The following is a 26,351-nucleotide window of genomic DNA, read 5'->3' on the forward strand; positions in this document are numbered from 1 at the left end:
AGAAAAAAGTGCCTCATTTCCAGAGTTTGAAATCTGAAGAAATCTGAGCGAAGGACGAATTTCCTACCCTCAAACAAGTTAACTCATTCAGAACGGTAATAGGTGAGAAAAAAATTCTTGAATTGTGAGCGTCAGGAGTGTCTGAAGATATACTGGGACAAGCCTCATGTTTAACTTCGCTTCGTTAAGGAGATATGACGATTCGAATATGCCTCTCATTACAGAAATCAAGCGGTGATTTTGAACAAACTCTCCATTGACTTTCTATGGAGAGTTTTCGACTTTGTGTTGGTCTGAGGAGATTTGCCAAAATTCTATAAATCCACAACAATGATAGTGACATTTTCTGAAAGCCAGCAAAAATACCTACGTTTTGATGTATAATTTGTGTGGGTTGAGTGAAAATTGAGCGAGTAGCAAGAAGTTGTTCGGACATGAAGAGAAATTGCCAAAGGTACAGTGGCTCACTTAGAACCAACTGCATAGCAACCATAACAACGCATGTATTTTGTGAAAAATCACAAAGATGAAACTCAAAACTTAAAGAGGGATAAGATGAAAACGGTAACAGATATGAAAAAGCTGAATCATTCATGAATAGCCCAATAATTTGTGAACATTTTAAAATTTGAATGGTTGTTCTAGGCGAAAGTATGAGAAAGTAGTTAAGTTTCAAAAAAGAGTAAGTTTTAGCAGAATTGCGGAAGTTTCCCATTCATTTCAATGGGACAAATTAAAGGAAAAAAGCTTAATATTTTAAAAAGTATAAGAGCAGAAAATACAAAAGTCATAGCAGGATTAGCAAAATAGCAGAATAGTTTAAAATTTGAACGGTGAAAATCGGCTGAAAATTGTGGAAGTAGTTAACGGCGAAAAAACGGGAGCAACTTGAAGAAGAATAATAATAATAATAACTAGAAAAATTTGCATTTCCTGCGAAAATGCAGTGTGGATGCTGGAACGCTGAAGCTGTCTGCTGAAACTAGCTGAAAAAGCTGATAAAACTTGCAGAAGCAAGAACGTTGCTAAAATGTAGTAACTTAGCAGAACTGCAATATCTTAGAGGAAACATAATACTTGGCAGAAATACAATAGCATAGCAGAACTTAGCAGAAATATTGTAACTTACCAGAAACACGATAACTTCCCAAAATACAAGAATTTCGGAGAAATAGTATAAGATAACAGAAAGAATATATTTAGCCAACATTCTTAAACATTACAGAAATACTACTCTATAGCAGAAATGATATATTTAGAAAGAAAAATATAATATAGTAGAAATACTATGATTTAGCAGAAATCCTACAATATAGCTCATAACAATGATTTAGAACAGATACTATGATTGAGCAGAATAGTAATAACTTAAGTGAAAATATTGGAAAGGTAAAATGACAAGCTGAATAAAAAGGAACATGGTTAAGTTTGCTCAAAACTAATTTTGTTCACCTGTGAAAAAATAAAATAAAATACATTTAGAAATACAAATAAGAACAGCCAACAGATACACACAAAATAAATATGGATACACAAATCAACAAATACACAAAATCAAATATGGATACACAAATGTACAGAGAGAGACACACACACAGGGTCTATGCCAGTCAACCAGTCTGAATATATTATATTTTTATCCAACAATGAGATGCTGCCCTAAAAAGGGCTTTGTGTGTGTCTTTCTCTCTCTCTCTCTCTCTCTCTCTCTCTCACACACACACACACACACACACACACACACACTCCAACACTCACACCCACATCAGCTCACACACACACCGCGCACATCAGCAAGTGAACAGGGCTGTTAACAGCATGTTTCTAGGTCAGTCAAACAGCTGTGAGATTCTCAATTTGAATCCACCAATCAGAGGGGCTGTGTGCTTTTTCCTGCCAAAACTGGTGCACCAAGTGCAGGCTTTTACAGCACAGAGAGAGACAGGATTTTTGCAGTCTATTTCTCATAGTGAGGACTCCCCTCAAACAAACAGCCATAAATTCCTAACCGTAGGGGCTACAACGGTCATCTTAGACCGTTGTGTTCAGAAGACATGGGAGAATCTTGAAATGTTGACCATTTAAAATAAAAATATGAAAATCATAGATATAGGACATAGATGATTGGTTGTCTTAGAAGCCATGATTGCCCCAATATGCAAATTGAATGTGCAAGGCCTAAGATATGATTGGCTGGCTGGGAAGCCATGAAGCAACAATATGCAAATTTGAATGTGCAAGCCCTCGGATATGATTGGTTGTCTTAGAAGCCATATAAAAAGCAGTAAAACTGTACTATGATTTGGTAGAAAAACTATAATTAATCAAAAATACTATATTTGGCAGAAATACTATGTTGTAGCAGAAACACTATATTTAGCACAAATCTGATGAAATAGAAGAAATAGTATGATTTAGCAGAAATGCTGTATTTAGCACAAATACTGGAAAGCAGCAGAAATGCTATGACTTAGCACAATAGTAATAATCTAAATAGAAAAATTGGAAAAGCAAAATGGACAGCTGAAAAAATCCTGAACATGCTAAGGGTCCCTCAAATGTAATTGTTAAATGAAAAAAAAACCAGCAAAAAAAAGTATAACAGTCATACAACCACAAATATGTACACATATGGTAACACACATGCACAGACAGACACACACAGGATCAAATTCAGTCAACCAGTCTAACTATATTGAATTTAAATCACACACACACACACACACACACAGGATCCAATTCAGTCAACCAGTCTAAATATATTGAATTTGAATCTTACAATGAGATCATCCCATAAAAGGCTTCTCTCTCCTCTCTCTCTCTCCTCTCTCTCTCGTCCTCTCTGTCACACACACACACACACACACACACACACACACACACAAGATCCAATTCAGTCAACCAGTCTAAATATATTGAATTTGAATCTTACAATGAGATCATCCCATAAAAAGGCTTTCTCTCTCTCTCTCTCCTCTCTCTCTCTGTCACACACACACACACACACACACACACACGATCCAATTCAGTCAACCAGTCTAAATATATTGAATTTGAATCTTACAATGAGATCATCCCATAAAAGGCTTTCTCTCTCTCTCTCTCTCTCTCTCTCTCTCTCTCCCTCTCTCTCTCTGTCACACACACACACACACACACACACACACACAAGATCCAATTCAGTCAACCAGTCTAAATATATTGAATTTGAATCTTACAATGAGATCATCCCATAAAAAGGCTTTCTCTCTCTCTCTCTCTCTCTCTCTCTCTCTCCCTCTCTGTCACACACACACACACACACACACACACACACACAGATCCAATTCAGTCAACCAGTCTAAATATATTGAATTTGAATCTTACAATGAGATCATCCCATAAAAAGGCTTTCTCTCTCTCTCTCTCTCTCTCTCTCTCTGTCACACACACACACACACACACACACACACACACACACACACACACACACACACACACACAAAAACACACACACACACACAGGGAGAGAGAAGTAAGTTTCTAGCTCAGTCAAGCAGCCTGGGAGCTGCTGAATTTGAATCCACCAATCAGAGAGCCTGTGCACTTTTTCCCGCCAAAACAGGTGCACGCAGCACAGAGAGACACAGGACTTTTGCAGTCTATTTCTCATAATGACGACTCCCCTCAAACAAATGACCATAATTTCCTAACCGTAGGGGCTAGAACGGTCATTCTTACACCGTTTTGTTCAGAAGAGATGGGGGAATCTTAAAGTGTTGACACTTTATCATTAAAATATGAATTATTGAAGATATTTGACTTCTAATGCACCATAACTGAGTATAGGTAAGCGAAAACTGCCTTGCTTGCCCTCAAACAACGCTTTCTAACTCTAAATCTATTTGGAGTATGATATATTCTTTCACCGTAAGAGACAGCAGGCTTTGGTGAACAATCATGGAAATTTTCAGGTCTTTGTGGAAATCATCAAAAAGATATGACGAGAGAAAAAAGTGGTTCATTTCCAGAGTTTGAAACTGAAGAAATCTGAGCGAGGGACAATTTCCTACCCTCAAACAACCCAATTCATGCCAAATGGTAATAGGTGAGAAAAAAATCGAATTGTGAGCGTCAGGAGTGTCTGAAGATATATGGGACAAGCCTCATGTCTTAACGTCGCTTGTTAGGAGATATGACGATTCGAATATGCCTCTCATTACAGAAATCCAGCGGTGATTTTGAACAAACTCTCCATTGACTTTCTATGGAGAGTTTCCAGACTTTGTGTTGGTCTGAGGAGATTTGCCAAAATTCTATAAATCCCACAACAATGATAGTAACATTTTCTGAAAGCCAGCAAAAATACCTACGTTTTGATGTATAAATTGTGGAAGTGGAGTGAAGATTGAGCAAGTAGCAAGAAGTTGTTCGGACATGAAGAGAAGACTGCAAAACTTCAGTGGCACACTGAAAGCCAAGTGCATAGCAACCATAACAACGCATGTATTTTGTGAAAAATCAAAAAAGAAACTCAAAACTTAAAGAGGGATAAGATGAAAACGGTAACAGATATGAAAAAGCTGAATCATTCATGAATAGCCCAATAATTTGTGAACATTTTAAAATTTGAATGGTTGTTCTAGGTGAAAGTATGAAAAGTAGATAAGTTTCAAAAACAAGCAAGATTTAGCAGAATTGTGGAAGTTTCCCATTCATTTCAATGGGACAAATTAAAGGAAAAAAGCTTAATATTTTAAAAAGTATAATACAAAAATACCAAAAGTCATAGCGCACATTAGCAGAAATAGCAGAATAGTTTAAAATTTGAACGGTAAAATCGGTGAAAATTGTGGAAGTAGATAAGTGCCAAAAAAGTACAAAAGTGCAACTAGAATAATAATAAAGTATAATAAAAATAAAGAAAAGAATCAATAGTGGATGCATAAAGCATCACAATAAAAAAGAGAAACAGGAACTCAATAGTGTGGATGCCTAAAGCATCCACACAACTAGAAAAATTTGCATTTCCTGCGAAAATGCAGTGTGGATGCTGTAAAGCTGAAGCTGTCAGCTGAAACTAGCTGAAAAAGCTGAAAAGTTGCAGAAGTTGTAAAACCTTTGCAAAAAATTGTAATAACTTTGCAGAAGCATAAGAACTTAGCAAAAATGTAATTACTTAGCAGAACTGCAATAACGTAAAGAAAACATAATACTTGGCAGAAATACAATAACATAGCAGAACTTAGCAGCAGAAATTAGAATAAATATTGTAACTTAGCAGAAACAAGATAACTTTTCAGAAATACAGGATTTTAGCAAACATGGTACAAGATTACATAGATACTTTATTTAAACAAAAATACCTAAACATTGCACAAATACTGTGATTTAGGACAAATACTACAACATAGCAGAAATGCTGTAATTCAGCAAATATATTATGCTATGGCACAAATAGAAAGAATATGCTCAAATACTATGATTTTGCTCAAATAATATGATTAAGCAATAATACTAAGATTTAGCAGAAATACTGTATTTAGCACAAACACCGAAAAGTAGCAGAAATACTGTAATTTAGCATAATAGTAATAACTTGCACAATTATAAATATGGACATGGTAAATGGCCTGTATTTATATAGCGCTTTTATGGTCCCTAAGGACCCCAAAGCTCTTTACATATCCAGTCATTCACCCATTCACACACTGGTGATGGCAAGCTACGTTGTAGCCACAGCCACCCTGGGGCGCACTGACAGAGGCGAGGCTGCTGGACACTGGGCCACCGGCCCTCTGACCACCACCAGTAGACAACGAGTGAAGTGTCTTGCCCAAAGACACAACGACCGAGACTGTCCGAGCCGGGCCTCGAACCGGTAACCTTCCGATTACAAGGCGAACTCCCAACTTTTGAGCCACGATCGCCCCATATATGGAAACACACATGCACAGAGACACACACAGGATCCAATTCAATCAACCAGTGTAAATATATTGATTTTAAATCACACAATAAGATACACCCATAAAAAGGCTCTCTCTCTCTCTCTCTCTGTCATACAGACACACACACACACACACACACACACACACACACACACACACACACACACACACCAGCAGCAGCAGCAGAAGCAAGTGAACAAACAGGGGCTGTACATACAGTGTTTCCTGTATGTTTCTAGGTGGGTCAAAAAGCCTGGAGCTGCTTAATTTGAATCCACCAATCAGAAAGGCTATGTACTTTTTCCCGCCAAAACAGGTGCACCTGTTTTTACACACGCAGCACAGAGACAGGATTTGTGCAGTCTATTTTTCATAGTGAGGACTCCTCTCAAACAAATGGCTATAATTTCCTTACCAGCTGCGCCACTGGGAAAGACAGTGAGCTCTTGGGAAACGGGGTGATGAGCAGTCAGAATTAGATCGCGGTGAGAGGCAAAGAGCGCCGTTTTTTGGAGTTACAAAACGTCGTGTAACTCCAAAACTAGGTGGACTAGGAGCATAATTCTTGTACTGGGTGAATCAGCGGACTTTGGTGTACTTTGACTGCGATTTTCATTACTCTTTGTACATCCGTCGCTGAGATATGACGAGAGAAGAAACGGCAGACCTCAGATATGATTGGCTGGCTGGGAAGCTGGCAGGAATATATAGTAATAGTGTGATTAAGCATAAATACTACATTTAGCAGAAATACTGTATTAAGCACAAATCCTATAAAAAGCAGAAATACTATATTAAGCACAAATCCTATAAAAAGCAGAAATACTATATTAAGCAATATAAAAATCCTATAAAAATGGTATAAAAAGCAAAAATACTGTAATATGATTTGGTAGAAAAACTATAATTAATCAGAAATACTATATTTGGCAGAAATACTGTAATCAGCACATATACTGTAACATGACAGAAATTCCTCCACTTAGTAGTAATACTATAACATAACACAAATGTTATGATGAGTTGAGCGGCTGGTACTCTGGTGCAGTCAGCACAATCTGGAGCTGAACACTCTTAAAACTGTAGAGATGACAGTGGACTTCAGGAGACATCCCTCAACTCTGCCCCCCCTCATCATATCAGACAGCCCTGTGTCGACTGTGGAGATCTTCAAGTTGCTGGGTACCACCATCTCCCAGGACCTGAAGTGGGAGACCAACATCAACTCCATCCTCAAAAAGATCCAGCAGAGGATGTACTTCCTGAGACAACTGGGGAAGTACAGTCTTCCACAGGAGCTGCTGATCCAGTTCTACACTGCAGTCATTGAGTCTGTCCTGTGCTCCTCCATCACAGTCTGGTATGGTGCAGCCACTAAACAGGACAGGTGCAGACTGCAGCGGACTGTACGGGCAGCAGAAAGGATCATCGGCGCCCCCCTGCCCTCCATCCAGGATCTGTACCTCTCAAGAACCAGGAAACGGGCAGGGAAAATCATCACAGACCCCTCACACCCTGGACACAGACTTTTTGATCTGCTGCCCTCTGGCAGACGGTACAGAAGCCTGCAGACCAGGACCACCCGACACAGGAACAGTTTCTTTCCCCTCACCATCTCCCTTCTAAACAGTTGAACTGTCACACTGCTCCCACTGCCAGACTGCAACTGCACCTTATGTACATTCTGTAGTATTCATTCCACCTCATTTCATTTCTGTATTTTATGTATATACGTTTAGATTAGTTATTTATAGTTGGTTTACACAGCTTTGTGTATGTATGTGTATGCATGTGTAATGTAAATATAGATACGTGTGTGTGTGTGGGTGCGTGTGTGTGCGTGTGTGTGTGTGTGTGTGTGTGTGTGTGTGTGAGATTTACATTGCTGTGCTCGAGAGCCACCATCTACCGGAACCAAATTCCTTGTATTTGTATGCACATATACTTGGCCAATAAACATGATTCTGATGACTTGGCACAAAAACCATGATTTAGCAGAAATACTATGATTGAGCAGAAGTACTAAGATGTAGTAAAAGTACTTTGATTTAAGAGAAATCCAATTATGGAGGAGTAATACTTTAAAATGGGAGAAATATTGATACACACACACACATTCACAGAGCCTAAAGGGAAGAGTATTTGTGCCATGGAGTGTTAAGAAGAATGTGAGGTCCATATTAGAAAAGCTGGTAAAAAGTTTTCAGAATTGTAATAAATGATGAATATGAATTAGTGGTCTGTGATAGTGTATTAATTTGTAGGGCAAAAAACATGTTGTCCAAGGTGGAGTTGAACCCACGACCTTTGGGTTGCAGACCTGTGTCATTACCAGCTGCGCCACTGGGAAAGACAGTGAGCTCTTGGGAAACAGGGTGATGAGCAGTCAGAATTAGATCGCAGTGTGAGGCAAAGAGCGCCGTTTTTTGGAGTTACAAAACGTCGTGTAACTCCAAAACTAGGTGGACTAGGAGCATAATTCTTGTACTGGGTGAATCAGCGGACTTTGGTGTACTTTGACTGCGATTTTCATTACTCTTTGTACATCCGTCGCTGAGATATGACGAGAGAAGAAAGGGCAGACCCCAGATATGATTGGCTGGCTGGGAAGCCGTGCAGAAATATATAGTAATAGTGTGATTAAGCATAAATACTACATTTAGCAGAAATACTGTATTAAGCACAAATCCTATAAAAAGCAGAAATACTATATTAAGCACAAATCCTATAAAAAGCAGAAATACTATATTAAGCAATATAAAAATCCTATAAAAATGGTATAAAAAGCAAAAATACTGTAATATGATTTGGTAGAAAAACTATAATTAATCAGAAATACTATACTGGGTAGAAATACTATATTTAGCACAAATCTTATAAAATAGCAGAAATAGTATGATTCAGCACAATAGTAATAACTTAAACAGAAAAATTGGAAAAGCAAAATGGACAGCTGAAAAAATGCTGAACATGCTAAGGGTCCTTCAAATGTACTTGTTAAATGAAAAAAAAACTCAGCAAAAAAAGTGTAACAGTCACACAATCACAAATATGGAAACATATGGAAACACACATGCACAGAGAGACACACACAGGATCAAATTCAGTCAACCAGTCTAAATATATTGAATTTAAATCATACAATAAGATGCTCCCATAAAAACTCTGTCTCGCCCTCTCTTTCTCTCTCTCTGTCACACACACACACACACACACACACACACACACACACACACACACACATACATAGGGAGAGACAAGCAAGTTTCTAGGTCAGTCAAGCAGCCTGGGAGCTGCTAAATTTGAATCCACCAATCAGAGAGGCTGTGTACTTTTTCCCGCCAAAACAGGTGCAGCCGTTTTTACACACTCAGCACAGAGAGAGACAGGATTTCTGCAGTGTATTTCTCATAGTGAGGATTCCTCTCAAACAAATGGCCATAATTTCCTAACCGTAGGGGCTAGAACGGTCATTCTTACACCGTTTTGTTCAGAAGAGATGGGGGAATCTTAAAGTGTTTACAATTTATCATTAAAATATGAATTATTAAAGATATTTGACTTCTAATGCACCATAACTGAGTAGAGGCAAGCGAAAACTGCCTTGACTTACCCTCAAACAACGCTTTCTAACTCTAAATCTATTTGGAGTATTGATATCATTCTTTCACCGTAAGAGACAGCAGGCTTTGGTGAACAGTCATGGAAATTTTCAGGTCTCTGTGGAAATCCATCAAAAAGATATGACGAGAGAAAAAAGTGCCTCATTTCCAGAGTTTGAAATCTGAAGAAATCTGAGCGAAGGACGAATTTCCTACCCTCAAACAAGTGTAACTCATCTCAGAACGGTAATAGGTGAGAAAAAAATTCTTGAATTGTGAGCGTCAGGAGTGTCTGAAGATATACTGGGACAAGCCTCATGTTTTAACTTCGCTTCGTTAAGGAGATATGACGATTCGAATATGCCTCTCATTACAGAAATCAAGCGGTGATTTTGAACAAGCTCTCCATTGACTTTCTATGGAGAGTTTTGCGACTTTGTGTTGGTCTGAGGAGATTTGCCAAAATTCTATAAATCTCACAACAATGATGGTGACATTTTCTGAAAGCCAGCAAAAATACCCACGTTTTGATGTATAATTTGTGGAAGTTGAGTGAAAATTGAGCAAGTAGCAAGAAGTTGTTCGGACATGAAGAGAAAATTGCCAAAGGTACAGTGGCTCACTTAGAACCAACTGCATAGCAACCATAACAACGCATGTATTTTGTGAAAAATCACAAAGATGAAACTCAAAACTTAAAGAGGGATAAGATGAAAACGGTAACAGATATGAAAAAGCTGAATCATTCATGAATAGCCCAATAATTTGTGAACATTTTAAAATTTGAATGGTTGTTCTAGGCGAAAGTATGAGAAAGTAGTTAAGTTTCAAAAAAGAGTAAGTTTTAGCAGAATTGCGGAAGTTTCCCATTCATTTCAATGGGACAAATTAAAGGAAAAAAGCTTAATATTTTAAAAAGTATAAGAGCAGAAAATAGCAAAAGTCATAGCAGGAATTAGCAAAAATAGCAGAATAGTTTAAAATTTGAACGGTGAAAATCGGCTGAAAATTGTGGAAGTAGTTAACGGACGAAAAAACGGGAGCAACTTGAAGAATAATAATAACTAGAAAAATTTGCATTTCCTGCGAAAATGCTGTGTGGATGCCCTGACGCTGAAGCTGTCTGCTGAAAAGCTGAAAAAGATGAAAAGTTGCAAAAAGTTGTTGTGGAGAGACGGACAATTCTGCTGAAATGAGCAGAAGCTGCTGAGAATTGTGCTGATAACAGGTGAAAAGGCTGAAAGTTTTGCAGAAAAGAGGTGGATCAGCAGAATTTCTGCAGAAAAGAGGCAAAGAAGCAGAAACTTGCACTGAAAAGAGATGAATCAGCAGAGTTTCTGCTGAAAAGTTTTTTTTTCTGAAAACAGCCAAAAAAGCTGGAATTTGTGCTGAAAAGGGGTGAAAAAAATGAAAATTTTGCTGAAAAGGGGTGAAGAAGCTAAAGTATACCAAATCAAAGTATTTGTGCCAAAACATAGTGTTTCTGCCATATTGTGGTACTACTACATTACAACATGAATACGGATTAAAGATGAAAGAAACTGGCAACAAATTCCTCCACTACAAACCAGTCTGATACCACTTCTTTGCAGTGTTCACGTTTACTAAGGCACTACCCAAAAGGCGCCACAAGAGGGCACTCCAACACAACAGATGACCTATGTACACTGATGCACTTAGTAACAGTCAGCCTCCTTGAATTGGCAGAAATACTGTGATTTAGTAGTAATACTATAACATAACAGATATACTGTGATGTTGCAGACATAGTATGTTTTTGCACTACTCATTTGTAGTGAAAAAAAATAGCAATATAAATTACAGGTCTGTGATAGTGTATAAATTTGTAGTGAAAAAAAAAACATGTGGACCAAGGTGGGATTGAACCCACGACCTTTGAGCTGCAGAGCCGTGTCATTACTAATTGCGCCACCTGGCAAAAGGGCAGGCGGCTGAAAAACAAAGAGATCAGCAATCAGAAATAGATCGCGGTGAGAGGCGAAAAGCGCCGTTTTTTGGAGTTACAAAACGTCGTGTAACTCAAAAACTAGGAGGGCTATCAGCATCAGCAGTTGCTGAAAACAAGCGAAAAAGCAGAATTATCTGCTAAAAAAGCGGTGTAGACGCGTTTGATGGAGATGGCTTTATGTGTAAGGGTACACTGAAGAGTGTCAAGAAAGCAGAGTGCATGCAAGTGGGGATGATGTGTAGCAGCTGTCACAGGTAGGACTCGAACCTCTGCCACCGGGTCTCACAGTAGCTTCTCAACCCTCTGAGCCAAATGAGATCTGGTCACAAAGGGGGCGGGTGCCTAAAACACAGAGACTTGAGCAGTCAGAATTAGATCGTGGTGAGAGGCGTAAAACGCCGATTTTTCGGAGTTACAAAACGTCGTGTAACTCAAAAACTAGGTGGGATAGAAGCACAATTCTTGTACTGGGTAAATCAGCAGACTTTGCTGAACTTTGACTGCGATTTTCATAGCTCTTTGTACCTCCGTCGCGGAGATATGACGAGAGAAGAAACGGCTTCATTTTAAGAGTTGGAAAACAAACGTAATTTATGGCTCAACAGTAAGATGACAGTAAAAACTGCTCCAACCGTGACTGGCAGCACTGTCTGAAGATGAATTGGAACAAGCATCTCATCTTAACATTGCTTTATTAAAATTATTATGGCACATACAAGTCTTGCAAATAAGCACACAGGGAAAGCTTGAGCTTGTAATTCCACCCCAAGCTGGTAGGAGAAGCTTTTTATTAAACACTTGCTTGTTCTACAATGTGCTTCAAGGGTCAATAACAACATAACAGAACTCACTTATGGTACTGCATTGTTCCTTCCTATAAAACAATAACTGGCAGTGACTTTGTACCATAGTATAAACACAACATTCAAGACAACAGTTAAAAGTAACGTAACCATAAACAATGAAACAAGAACATCTAAACAGCAGCACATGTCCCAAGGCATGATGGGAGAGAACTAGCTGTTACCCCAACACGCCACATTATTTATGATTTATGATTTGGCAGAAACACTGGGACTTGGTATGATTTACATGAAATACTTTGATTTAGCAGAAAAACTATAATCTAGCAGAAAGCACCTCAGCATAGCAGAAATTCTATGAGCAGAATTACTAGGATTTAGCACAAACGCTATGATTTGTCTCAAAAACCTTTATTTTGCAGTTATATTGTGATTTGGCAGAAATACTGTGCTTTGGAGCAAATACCAAAATTTGGCAGAAATACTATGAGCAGTAATAATATAACGTAGCAGAAATACAAATATTTTGTGGAAATACTATGATACTATGAAAAGCTAAAAACGATGAAAAGTTGCATGGTGGTGAAAAAACAAATGCCCCACTGAGCAGGATTCGAACCTGGCCCTCCTGGTCTCAAGGCAGCTACTCATCTCACTGAGCTAAAGTCATTCTCTCAAAAAGGAGGAGGAGAGACCGACAATTCTGCTAAAATGAGCAGAAGCTGCTGAGAATTGTGCTGAGAAGAAGTGAAAAGGCTGAAAATTTTGCAGAAAAGAGGTGCATCAGCAGAATTTCTGCAGAAAAGAGGCAGAACAAAAGAACAAAAGAGAAAACTGAAAACAGGTTTTGCCATGACCGGGATTTGAACCTGGCCCTTCTCGTCTCAAGGCAGCTGCTCATCTCACTGAACCAAACTCTTTCTCTCAAAAACAAGAAATGGAGAAACTGACAATTTTGTTAAATGAGCAGAAGCTGCTGAGAATTGTGCTGAGAAGAAGTGAAAAGGCTGAAAATTTTGCAGAAAAGAGGTGCATCAGCAGAATTTCTGCAGAAAAGAGGTAAAGAAGCAATAAGTTGCGCTGAAAAGAGATGAATCAGCAGAATTTCTGCTCAAAGGCGGCTATTCATTTCCCTGAGCCAAAGTCATTCTTACAAAGAAGAGGTGGAGAGACGGACAATTCTGCTGAAATGAGCAGAAGCTGCTGAGAATTGTGCTGATAAGAGGTGAAAAGGCTGAAAATTTTGCAGAAAAGAGGTGAATCAGCAGAATTTCTGCAGAAAAGAGGCAAAGAAGCAGAAACTTGCGCTGAAAAGAGATGAATCAGCAGAGTTTCTGCTCAAAAGAGTTGTCTTTTTTCTGAATACAGCCAAAAAAGCTGGAATTTGTGCTGAAAAGGGGTGAAAAAAATGAAAATTTTGCTGAAAAGGGGTGAAGAAGCTAAAGTATACCAAATCAAAGTATTTGTGCCAAAACATAGTGTTTCTGCCATATTGTGGTACTACTACATTACAATATGAATACAGATTAAAGATGAAAAGAAACTGGCAACAAATTCCTCCACTACAAACCAGTCTGATACCACTTCTTTGCAGTGTTCACGTTTACTAAGGCACTACCCAAAAGGCGCCACAAGAGGGCACTCCAACACAAGAGATGACCTATGTACACTGATGCACTTAGTAACAGTCAGCCTCCTACTTAGCCACTACGTAATACAGCGATATTACAGTGTACAAATTCACATAAATATGATTTGGCAGAAATACTAAACTTTGGCACAAATACTATAATTGAGTACAAGTACTCTAAGATAACAGAAATACTATGATTTAGCAGAAATACAATGTTTTTGCAGAAACACTGTAATTTCACTCAAATAGTATGAGATAGCAGTAATTCTATGATTTGGCAGAAATGCTACATTTTAGTACAAATACTATGACAAAGCAGAAATACTATGACTTAGAAGTAATACTATCACAAAAGGGATTCCTCAAAATACTATGAAATTGCAGTAATTCTATGATTTGGCAGAAATACAGTACTTCATACAAATACAATGCTTTGGTACAAATACTATATTTTGGTTTGAATACTATGATTTGCAACAAATACTATGATTTGGCACGAGTAGTATGATTTAGTACAAATACTACGAATTGGCAGAAATACTGTGACTTAGTAGTAATACTATAACATAACAGATATACTGTTATGTTGCAGACAGTCTATGTTTTTGCACAAATACCACAATATGGCAGAAATACTATGTTTTAGCACAAATATTATGATTTGGTATAAATACTATGTTTTGGCACATATACCTTATTCAGCAGATATACTATAACATAACAGAAATTCTACGACATAGTAGTAATACTATAACATAACAGAAATATTAATTGGGCACAAATACTATAATTTGGCACAAGTACCATGTTTTGGCAAAATCCCATAATTTGGCACAAATACTATGATATGTCAGAAATACTATGATTGGGTACAAATACTATGATTGGGCAGAAATACTATGTTTCAGTACAAATACTATGATTTAGCAGAAATACTATGTTTTAACATAAATACTATTTTTTGGCAGAAATTTCTGCTCAAAGGTACTATTTCTGCCTTTTGGCAGAAATGCTGTAATTTGGCATAAATACTATGATTTGGGATAAATACTATGATTTGACAGATATACTATATTCAGCATATATACTATAACATAACAGAAATACTTCCACCTAGTAGTAATACTATAATATATCAGAAATGTCATGATTTGACACAAAAACCATGATTTGGCACAAGTACCATGACTTGGCAAAAATACTATGATTTAGCAGAAATACTATGATTGAGCAGAAGTACTAAGATGTAGTAGAAGTACTTTGATTTAGCAGAAATACTATTATGGAGGAGTAATACTTTAACATGAGAGAAATATTGATACAGACACACATACACAGAGCGCAAAGTGAACAGGAGCTGTTAAGAGTCTGGGCTTGGTATATCTAGGTCAGTTAAATTAGCTGCACCTGCTGTAATCAGCCCTTACACACACAGACACAGAGAGAGGTGTGAGTTTTCTTCAGTGTATTTCTGACATTCAGGATTCCCCTCGAACAAATGGCCATAATTTCCTAACCGTAGGGGCTAGAATGGTCGTTCTGACACCGTTTTGTTCAGAAGAGATGGGGGAATCTGCAGGTCTTCTTAATTCAGAGATAAAATATAAATTATTGAAGATATATGACTTGTAATACACTGTAACTGAGTAGAGGCGAAGCAAAACTGCCTTGACTTGCCCTCAAACAACGTTTTGTAACTCTAAATCTATATGGAGCATCAAAATCATTCTTTCACCGTAAGAAACAGCAGGCTTTGGTGAACAGTCATGGGAATTTTCAGGTCTCTGTGGAAATCCATCAAAAAGATATGATGAGAGAAAAAAGTGCCTCATTTCCAGAGTTTTAAATCTGAAGAGATCTGAGCAAGGCATGAATTTCCTACTCTCAAACAAGTGTAATTCATGGCCAAACGGTAATAGGTGATAAAACACTTTTTGAATTGTGAGCATCAGGAGTGTCTGAAGATATATTTGCACAAGCCTCATGTCTCAACTTTGTTTCGTTAAGGAGATATGACGATTTAAAAATGCCTCTCATTAGAGAAATACAGCGGTGATTTTGAACAAACTCTCCATTGACTTTCTATGGACAATTTTCAGACTTTGTGTTACTCTGAGGAGATTTGCAAAAAATCTATAACTCCCACAACAATGATAGTGACATTTTTTGAAAGCCAGCAAAAATACCTACGTTTTGATGTATAATTTGTGGGAGTTGAGTGGAAATTGGGCGAGTAGCAAGAAGTTGTTGGAACATGAAGAGAAAATTCAGAATGGATGAGTGTCCACTCTGAGTTAATTGCATAGCAACCATAACAACGCATGTATTTTCTGAAAAATCACAATTTTGCAACTGAAAACTTAAAGAGGTATAAGATTAAAACGGTAGAAGATCTGAAAAAGCTGAATCAGACAGGAATAGCCCAATAGTCTGAGAACATTTTAAAGTTTGAATGGAGTTTCTAGGTGAAAGTATGACAAAGTAGTTAAGTTTCAAAAACAAGCAAGTTTTAGCAGAATTGTGGAAGTTTTCCATTCATTTCAATGGGACAAATTAAAGGAAAAAAGTGTAATATTTTAAAAAGTATAACAGTAATAAACACCAAAAGTCATTGCCGGAAAGAGCAGAAAGAGCAGAACAGTATAGAGTTTGAACTGAGAAAATCGGCTGAAAACTGAGGAAGTAGTTAAGTGCCAAAAAGTGTACGGAAGCAACTAGAAGAATAACTAGAAGAATAATAATAACTAGAAAAATTTGCATTTCCTGCGAAAATGCTGTGTGGATGCCTTAACGCTGAAGCTGTCTGCTGAAAAGCTGAAAAAGATGAAAAGTTGCAAAGAGTTGTATGGTGGTGGAAAAAAACATGTCGCCCTGAGCAGGATTCGAACCTGGCCCTCCTGCTCTCAAGGTAGCTACTCATCTCACTGAGCTAAACTCATTCTCTCAAAAAAGTGGAGGAGGGACCGACAATTCAGCTAAAATGAGCGGAAGCTGCTGAGAATTGTGCTGATAAGAGGTGAAAAGGTTGAAAATTTTGCAGAAAAGAGGTGAATCAGAAGAATTTCTGCAGAAAAGAGGCAAAGGAGCAGAAACGTGCGCTGAAAAGAGATGAATCAGCAGAGTTTCTGCTGAAAAGAGTTTTTTTTTTTCTGAAAACAGCCCCAAAAAATGGAATTTGTGCTGAAAAGGGGTGAAAAAAATGAAAATTTTGCTGAAAAGGGGTGAAGAAGGTAAAGTATACCAAATCAAAGTATTTGTGCCAAAACATAGTGTTTCTGCCATATTGTGGTATTTGTGCCACAAAAGTTACTACATTACAACATGAATACGGATTAAAGATGGTGGTGAAAAAAAACATGTCGCCCTGAGCAGGATTCGAACCTGGCCCTCCTGGTCTCAAGGCAGCTACTCATCTCACTGAGCTAAACTCATTCTCTCAAAGAACAGGAGGAGAGACCGACAATTCTGCTAAAATGAGCAGAAGCTGCTGAGAATTGTGCTGAGAAGAGGTGAAAAGGCTGAAAATTTTGCAGAAAACAGGTAAATCAGCAGAATTTCTGCAGAAAAGAGGTAAAGAAGCAATAAGTTGCGCTGAAAAGAGATGAATCAGCAGAATGTCTGCTCAAAGGTGGCTATTCATTTCCCTGAGCCAAAGTCACTCTTACAAAGAAGAGGTAGAGAGACGGACAATTCTGCTGAAATGAGCAGAAGCTGATAAGAGGTGAAAAGGCTGAAAATTTTGCAGAAAAGAGGTGAATCAGCAGAATTTCTGCAGAAAAGAGGCAAAGAAGCAGAAACTTGCGCTGAAAAGAGATGAATCAGCAGAGTTTCTGCTGAAAAGAGGTTTTTTTTTCTGAAAACAGCCCAAATAAATGGAATTTGTGCTGAAAAGGGGTGAAAAAAATGAAAATTTTGCTGAAAAGGGGTGAAGAAGGTAAAGTATATCAAATCAAAGTATTTGTGCCAAAACATAGTGTTTCTGCCATATTGTGGTATTTGTGCCACAAAAGTTACTACATTATAACATGAATACAGATTAAAGATGAAAGAAACTGGCAACAAATTCCTCCACTACAAACCAGTCTGATACCACTTCTTTGCAGTGTTCACGTTTACTAAGGCACTACCCAAAAGGCGCCACAAGAGGGCACTCCAACACAAGAGATGAGGTGAATGAGCAGAATTTCTGCTGAAAAGAGGCAGAAGGTTCTGTATGTAGAAAAAGAAACACTGTTGAACCATGTGTGAAATAAATAAAGAAATGAAATGAAAGAACAGCCTGGTTCTGCTCAAATTCACCAATCAGAGGTACTGCCTCAGTCTGCTTCATCAGGCTGTGTACTTGTTTCTGCCATGGAGCGTTAACAAGAATCTGAGGTCCATATTAGAAAAGCTGCTAAAATCATAAAACTTTGCAGAATTGTAATAGATTAGCAATATAAATTACAGGTCTGTGATAGTGTATAAATTTGTAGTGAAAAAAAAAACGTGGACCAAGGTGGGATTGAACCCACGACCTTTGAGCTGCAGAGCCGTGTCATTACTGATTGCGCCACCTGGAAAGGGGGCGGCGGTCTGAAAGACAGATACTTGGGCAGTCAGAAAATAGATCGCGGTGAGAGGCGAAAAACGCCGTTTTTTGGAGTTACAAAACGTCGTGTAACTCAAAAACTAGGAGGGATAGAAGCATAATTCTTGTACTGGGTGAATCAGCGGACTTTGGTGTACTTTCACTGCGATTTTCATAGCTCTTTGTGCCTCCATCGCGGAGATTTGACGAGAGAAGAAACGGCTTCATTTCCAGAGTTTGAAGACTGAGAGAAGGACAGATTTTCACCCCTCAAACAAACGTAATTCATTGCTCAATGATAAGATAATTGTAAAAACTGCTTGCACTGTGAGTGTCAGCAGTGTCTGAAGATATATTGGCACAAGCCTCATGTCCTAACTTTGCTTTGTTAAAGAGATATGGCAATTTGAAAATGCCTCCCGTTACAGAATTTCAGGTCTGAATTTCAAAACCTCCCCATAGACTTTGAATGGGGACTTGTCAGACCTTGTGTCACTCCGAGGCAAATTGCGAAAAAACGGTAAACCTCACAACAAAGATAGTGACATTGTCTGAAAGCCAGCAAAAATACCTACGTTTTGATGTATAATTTGTGGGGATTGAGTGGAAATTGAGTGAGTAGGAAGAAGTTGTTTAGACATGAAGAGAAAATTCAGAACCGACCAGCACTCACTCTGACTTAATTGCATAGCAACCATAGCAACGCATGTATTTTCTGAAAAATCACAATTTTGCAACTGAAAACTTAAAGAGAGATAAGATTAAAACGGTAGAAGATCTGAAAAAGCTGAATCAGACAGGAATAGCCCAATAATCTGAGAACATTTTAAAGTTTGAATGGAGTTTCTAGGTGAAAGCATGAGAACGTAGTTAAGTTTGAAAGACAAGCAAGTTTTAGCAGAATTGTGGAAGTTTCCCATTCATTTCAATGGGACAAATTAAAGGAAAAAAGTGTAATATTTTAAAAAGTATAACAGTAATAAACACCAAAAGTCATAGCCGGCATTAGCAGAAAGAGCAGAACAGTTTAGAGTTTGAACGGAGAAAATCGGCTGAAAACTGAGGGAGTAGATAAGTGCCAAAAAGTGTACGGAAGCAACTAGAATAATATAGTGGAATAAAGAATAAAGAGAAACAGGAACTCAATAGTGTGGAAGCCCTTTAGGGCATCCACACAATAATAATAAAGAATAAAGAGAAACAGGAACTCAATAGTGTGGAAGCCCTTTAAGGGCATCCACACAACTAGAAAAATTTGCATTTCCTGCGAAAATGCAGTGTGGATGCTGTAAAGCTGAAGCTGTCTGCTGAAAACAGCTGAAGAAGCTGAAATAAGTATTTGAAAAGTAGTTGAACTTTTAATCATTTTGCAGAAGCATAACAACTTAGTACAAATTTAAAAACTTAGCTGAAATGCAACTTGGCCGAAATATTGTAATACTAAGAAATAGTATAATATAGAAGAAGTATTGTAATTCAGCTGAAATGTTAATATTTAGCACAAACATAACAATTTGGAAGAAATGGTTTAACAGTATAACTTGGTATACAATACTATAACATTGTAGCAGAAATACTATAATTTAGCAGAAAAGTGACAACTTTGGAAAACAGTGTGACTCAGCAGAAATATAATAACTTAGCACAAATTCTATATCATAGCAAAAAAATATATCTAGTTAAAAATGTCATAACTTAGTGAACATTTATGACAGTTATGACACAAAACTGAATTTTTTTTTAAATAAACAGAACAAGATGACGTTACCTCAAAACTACTTGTTGCTCAACTGTGAAAAATTGGCAGAAAAACCATGTCAACACATTTATTTTCTTTAAAAAAAAAAAAAAATCATCATCATGAAATTGGTGCACCTTACTCAATGCAATTGGGATATGCATTTTCTCCTGAGATGATTGGAACCATGATTCCAAGTGTATTTTCAGTGTTCTGACACCCATGTCTGAATACTGAGATTAAAATGTTTTCACAGTACAAATCCCACACTACCCTGAATCGAATGATAAGATTTATTACCACACACTATTCACTTAGAAGATTTCACGTCTAATGATACATGTGGAGAGAGCAATTAGAAACATCAAGGCGAACAAAGTATTTGACACCATTATCCCTCTGAACGGTGATGGCAGTGACACGTCTGCTTCTTAAGTATTATCAAAACAAACCCCTGGTTAAAACTTTGGCTAAAGATTTCACTGTCAGTGAAGTTGCACAGTTCACTTGGCATTTAGATTGCTCATCTGGTAGATAGGGCACCTCATATACTAAAGCTACGAGACCTCTGCAGCAGCTATAGTCTTGTATTTATTCCACTGATTGAATTCAACAAAATGTTTTAAAAAGCGGCACCGCTCTGACCCGTGCTTGTAACTGCACTATTTTCATAGTAAATAATTTTATATTGGTTCAAGTAGATTATATATGATGTAAATGATTAGAACTCTAATTATTGATAACAAACAACAACTTTTAACAAGTAAATGTAAAAAATGGTTTTAATGAAATTCAGATTTTAGTGATTAGCCCCTCAAATGTAAATATTGTGAACTATGCTTTGGCTCTTTTGATAATGTTTACATAATCATATTTATGAACTGCACTGATTTGCACTTGAATATATGTTTTTCCTGCCAAGAATAAGGAAAACCTACATTTATTTCAATATATGCACAGCTAATTATGCAACCAAGCACTCTGTTGATTTACCATTAAGATTGCATTAGATGAGAAGAAGAAACTGGAGAGTGCATGTGTGTGGTGTGACCAACATACTAAACATTTAACTTGGCATCTTTCAATCATCTGTTCCCTTTTAAGACCACACAATAGAAATCAAATTCTTTTTACAGTTTTTTCTGATTGCTTAAGCACATTTTTTGTAACTATTGGCTATTTTTGCAAAACTCTACACACAAATAAGAAAACCTGTCACCCAATTATCAAAACATTGTAGTTCTCTTGCAAAAGCGAACACAGCTAGATTAACTCTTCACACCTTCGTAAAAATGGTGTTTTCGTATCAAACAGTACACACAAGCCATCATCTACTAAGCACACAATGCGCCAACTATACACTGATGGTATGAATACAAAACACATCTGGCTTTTGCTTTCTCTGTGCACAAGGTAGGCTATGTCAGTTTGAGCTCATACTTTTGTCATACATCCGTAATCATAGAGGGATCCAAACTTCAAGTACTGGTGTTTATTCACACACATCAAAACAAACACAAGTGTTTATTTTCAAGTCAAAACGAAATAGTAATTTTACTGAGGAAACAAAAGAAATCAGTCTACATTGTGTCATCTCTTTGGATCTGGCCACAAAATTCCGTCTACATCAAATGAAATGTCCTCTAGTCCAGCGGTCCCCAACCTTTTTTGTGCCACGGACCGGTTTATGCCAGCTTCCCTCAGGGTCACTCCATGGTTGATTACATGGTCCACTATTGTAGCTCTGATGTCATCAGCAATTCTATTTCTTACTCTTCTTACCCTTCCTCTCCCCCCTCCTCGTCCTCCTCTTGCTCCTCCTTGTCCTTGTTGTCCTCTTCGTCCTACTTCTTCACCTCCACGTCCTCTTCCTCAGCCTCTACTTCTCACTCTTCCTGCTCCCTCCATTGTACTCCACACACAGAGCTTACCTGTATTATAGTGCTTAGGCTGATTGCAAAGTGAACTAATTATCTAAAAAAGTTTTCACATGTGAAAGTGTGCCAGACAGTTGGCAAAATAGTGTAAATAATGGCCATAAATGTGTATAGTTTTACTAGGAGTGTGTTGATCCTTTGGAAATTGAGTGTAAAGCAGTGAGTTGTGTTTACAGTTCTGCAAAAAGAGTGCTGTGCAGTGGATTGTAGCTACAGGTTTGCAAAGTGTGTGTTACAAAATGGCAAACTGAGTGCAAAGCAGTGTTTGTGCTTTTAGTTTTGCAAACTCAGCGAATGGTTTTGCTATAAGTATTAATAGTTTTAGAAATTGTGCTATAAGAATCACAGTTAGGGTTTAAGCATTCAGAAAAAACTGTAAGAGAGAAGTGCATCAGCGTGTGAACACGAAAGTAACACCAGTCCACGCTCTCTCTGATGTTGCTGTTAACTTTGTGTCAACATAATCGGTACAACTGACTTTTACAGAGAGACAGGGTGCCATTCTTAGTTGAAGGTATCTGAAGTGAACATAATTCCTCACATAAAGACACCTTATCTCAAGCAGTCCAAACGGTGGCAGTGCAGATGGATCAAAGATCAACCCATCTGGTGAGGAACCAAGCCAGGGAGCGTCAGGGTGGACAACGAGGCCATGAGGCCTATCGTTAGTTTTTCAATTTGCAGTTTTCTCCAGCTGCGTTAAACTCCATGTCTGTCCCTGTGCTCACATCTGCAGTCTGTCACGTTCCTTTGAGGATTCTCTCTGCACAGTTTCACGCCCTTTATATAACAAACCTCTTAAATATGAAGATGTAATCTTGGCCTGTGGAGCTGATGCCATTCCTGGTCAGCTGCCTGTTCTCCTGTTGCTGTCTCAATCTTATTTGCCATGTCGTCTGTACTTTCAAGGTGGAAGAGTTCATCCTCACTGCAGACATGCACACACTCTGTGGGGTCCAGCCTGTACTCACTGAGTAGCAGTGGCAGGTAAAGAGGAGGATCTTAGTAAATGTTTACAGATGTTGTGGCTAATTTGGGCTGCTGGTAAGAAAGCACACTCACCAATGCTGTCTCAACACAGGTCTTCTCATCACTGATGCCCACGGTTGCTGTTATAGGTCAGTCTGTTACATCAAAGTCTTTGCATGATTCTCCAGTGTTTAGCAAGGAGATGTGAAGTGGGTCACCAGCCAAGTCGTTGTGCAGTTTATTTCTGTTAAATGCCTCACATAATAATATGAGGGTAAAATGAGGCACTGTGAAAGTCATCTGTGCAATAATGACAATAATAATAATATCAATAATAATAATAACAACAACAATATATACACTTAAAAACTACCCCGCACACAATAGTTTTGCACCTGAGCACTTAAATTCAGAGCACTTTACTCATCACTTAAATCACTTTTAACTGGATTGTCAATGTCTGACAGTTTTTGGTCTGTTTACAAGTTTTACTGTTTATGTTTGTTTGTCTTTACTTTTGTGAATAGCTGCTATAGAATGTTATATTTAATTATATTTAAACATCGCACTGTCTATTGTGCTTGGAGCATGTTACCTTACTGTTGTACACTAATATTGTATATAACAGTAGATTACTATCTCACCTGATTCCTCCTTCCATGACTCGATTGAGCCTTGGTCTGGTGATGACCATTTTAATAGCTGGTTCCAACCCCTGAAAAAAAGCAATAACAAAAATACTTATCAAACAAGCATATAACATATTATTTATTGCAGGTTAGAAAAGAACATTAAAGGGTCAGGCCTGAATATGAATCTCAGCACTTAGTGCTCTTTGGGTTTGTCCCACTGTTACTCTGTCTCGGTGTAGGTGTGAAGAGACAACCTGCAGCTTCAGTTCTGATTAATGCGCTGTTTGAAAGAGCAAAGCAAAGCTTAGACAACGCATTGTCAGCTACACACCAACACCGATCAGAAATAAGGACAACAGGGTCCCGAAGCTCTGTCTGCACTAAAGCACATAGAGAGGCAGTCTTACACACACTGACAATGGCTAGACAATAATTCAGAGGCAGAGGCCTGTGGCACTCAAAATGAAGCTGGAGTTAGTCAGAGTCATTTATAATTCTGTGAACTCATCTTTTTACAAGTAGACAAACAGCAACACTGAACTGAATTGACCACCATGCATGCATTGTTTACCAAGTCTCTCAGAGTATAATTTCTCTGACCTTTTTCAGTGTCCTACAGAGTACCCAAATAGCATACCTTTATTAAAATGTAATTTTAAAAAATAGCACTTAAATACAAGTTACTGATATTCAATTACCCTAAGTATCAAAAGTTATTTCTGGAAATACATTTAATTCAAGTGTCAAAATGATAATAAAACCTTTTTTTTTTAATGTGGCATTTTGTGTATGATTTATAAGAGAACACATAAAGTTCGACTTAAGTGACGATCAAAGACTGCAGGTCATTAATCATTGTATAAAACTAAACTAAATGTATTTTAGTTACACAACACACAAACACGCAAGCAAGACGTGTAATTAGAATTATTTATAATAAATACGAATTAATTAGTGCATTTTCTGGACTGGAGTCACTATGTTATCCATCTAACAGAGCCTCCACATGTTCTCACTTCAATTTCCCCTCAGGGATGAATTTATGCTTGCACTAATCTGAATGTTCGGAGGGAAATCAAATGCATTTTACTGGCAGTACTCAAACTGACTTACCTTTGTTTGAATGAGGACGTATTCACAACGTGGAGTCTAAAAATAGCCAAATCTGTACCCAACCATTGGTTAGTCGGATGTGCGCCTCCAGAGATTTATAATTGCGAAACCGGTACGCCGTTTATGCGCTGACCCCACAGGTACGAAAATATATCAGGCTACGTCAATACCGGTTGGTCTTCGGGTTTCTGCTCCACTGCCGTTATTTCATACGGGTCCACATTTCTAATGCACGCTATTTTTTTGCAAGTACCGTGTCTTCGTATCCGACACAATTTGATTCTATAAAGTTCTTTTTCTTTTGAGCTGCTTTTAAGTACGGTTCGTAGCAATCTTCCTTCCAAACGAGTGTCCGTTTTGATTCGTGGCCTGCAAAAATGCTGGCATGCTCCCACAATGCAACGCGGCGTGACGTCAACTCCAAAGCCCTGATTTTATAAACCTTAAATTTTACGTTTGAGACTTATAAAATAGTAATGATAATTCCATAATTAAAATTAGACGAGTTCACCCAGAAAACAATAACAAACAAACAAAAAAAAAAAACACTGAAGCAAACGTAAAATCAACACAAGGAAGTCCAATCACGAAACACAACAATCGTAGTTAGCCAATCAGGGCGGGTGACAACAGATTACGTCACAAGTTGTAACTTCAACACCGGCGGGAAGGTTTTTTCATCTTTCTTGATCTTTCAAAGATACTTCGAGGGACACACACGGCTCTTACTGTTCTTAAAGTTCATAAAACGTAAGTATTGAATTTTTTGTTTTTTTTACTACCTTTATAATATGTACAATGCAATACAATATAGGGCAAGACACAAGTTCTAGCCATTTAACTTGCTGGCAATATAAAGACTGTCAAAGTACCAAAAAATTAATCAGACTTTTCTTTCTTTTTCCTATGTTAATGTTTCTATTGAAGAGAAATTCATTATCGATAAATTCACATTTACTATTGACAGTAATGTATTAGTGGGTGTCATAGTTTGATGAACTTATTGTCTCATGGGTATTTAATTGAAAAAAAGATCTAAATGTTTAAATGAAAAATAATTTCAGGCCTAATTTTTTATATGAAATATTAAGATCTTAAGGAATTTGAAAATCTTCAAGATCTATAACAGTTTTATAAACTTTAAGATGTTAAGTTTGAGCTGTGAGTCTCTAAATTTGTTTAAGGCTGGAAGTCTGCCCTGGCAACAATACTTTCTAGCACTTTCTCAATTAAACTATACAAAAACTGAATAACCAATATGAGTTAAGCTAAAAGACTTAATGGAACCTATTGGAAACCATATTCTGAATAACTTCATTTCCCACAATGCCTCAGAGGCATTACTCGTCAAAAAAAGGCCATTTTCTGCGCAGTTACAGAGAGTGAGACTGACGTGAAAACAGGGTACATTACTGTCGTTCTATTAGCTCAAATGATTAACACAGGGGACCAATA

General features: G+C 37.6%; 1 long non-coding RNA gene across 1 annotated transcript; it reads right to left on the bottom strand.

Moving 5' to 3' along the window:
* Nucleotides 1-22,520: 22,520 nt before the first annotated feature.
* Nucleotides 22,521-25,624, bottom strand: LOC109200375 (uncharacterized). The gene is made up of 4 exons (XR_002060547.2): nt 24,897-25,624; nt 23,796-23,866; nt 23,245-23,395; nt 22,521-23,152 (listed from the first exon to the last, which is right to left on the bottom strand). It is a non-coding gene; the product is annotated as an uncharacterized LOC109200375 (long non-coding RNA).
* Between the last annotated feature and the right edge of the window lie 727 nt (nt 25,625-26,351).

This window comes from Oreochromis niloticus, unplaced genomic scaffold (assembly GCF_001858045.2).
Source record: "Oreochromis niloticus isolate F11D_XX unplaced genomic scaffold, O_niloticus_UMD_NMBU tig00007187_pilon, whole genome shotgun sequence".
Classification (NCBI taxonomy): domain Eukaryota; kingdom Metazoa; phylum Chordata; class Actinopteri; order Cichliformes; family Cichlidae; genus Oreochromis; species Oreochromis niloticus.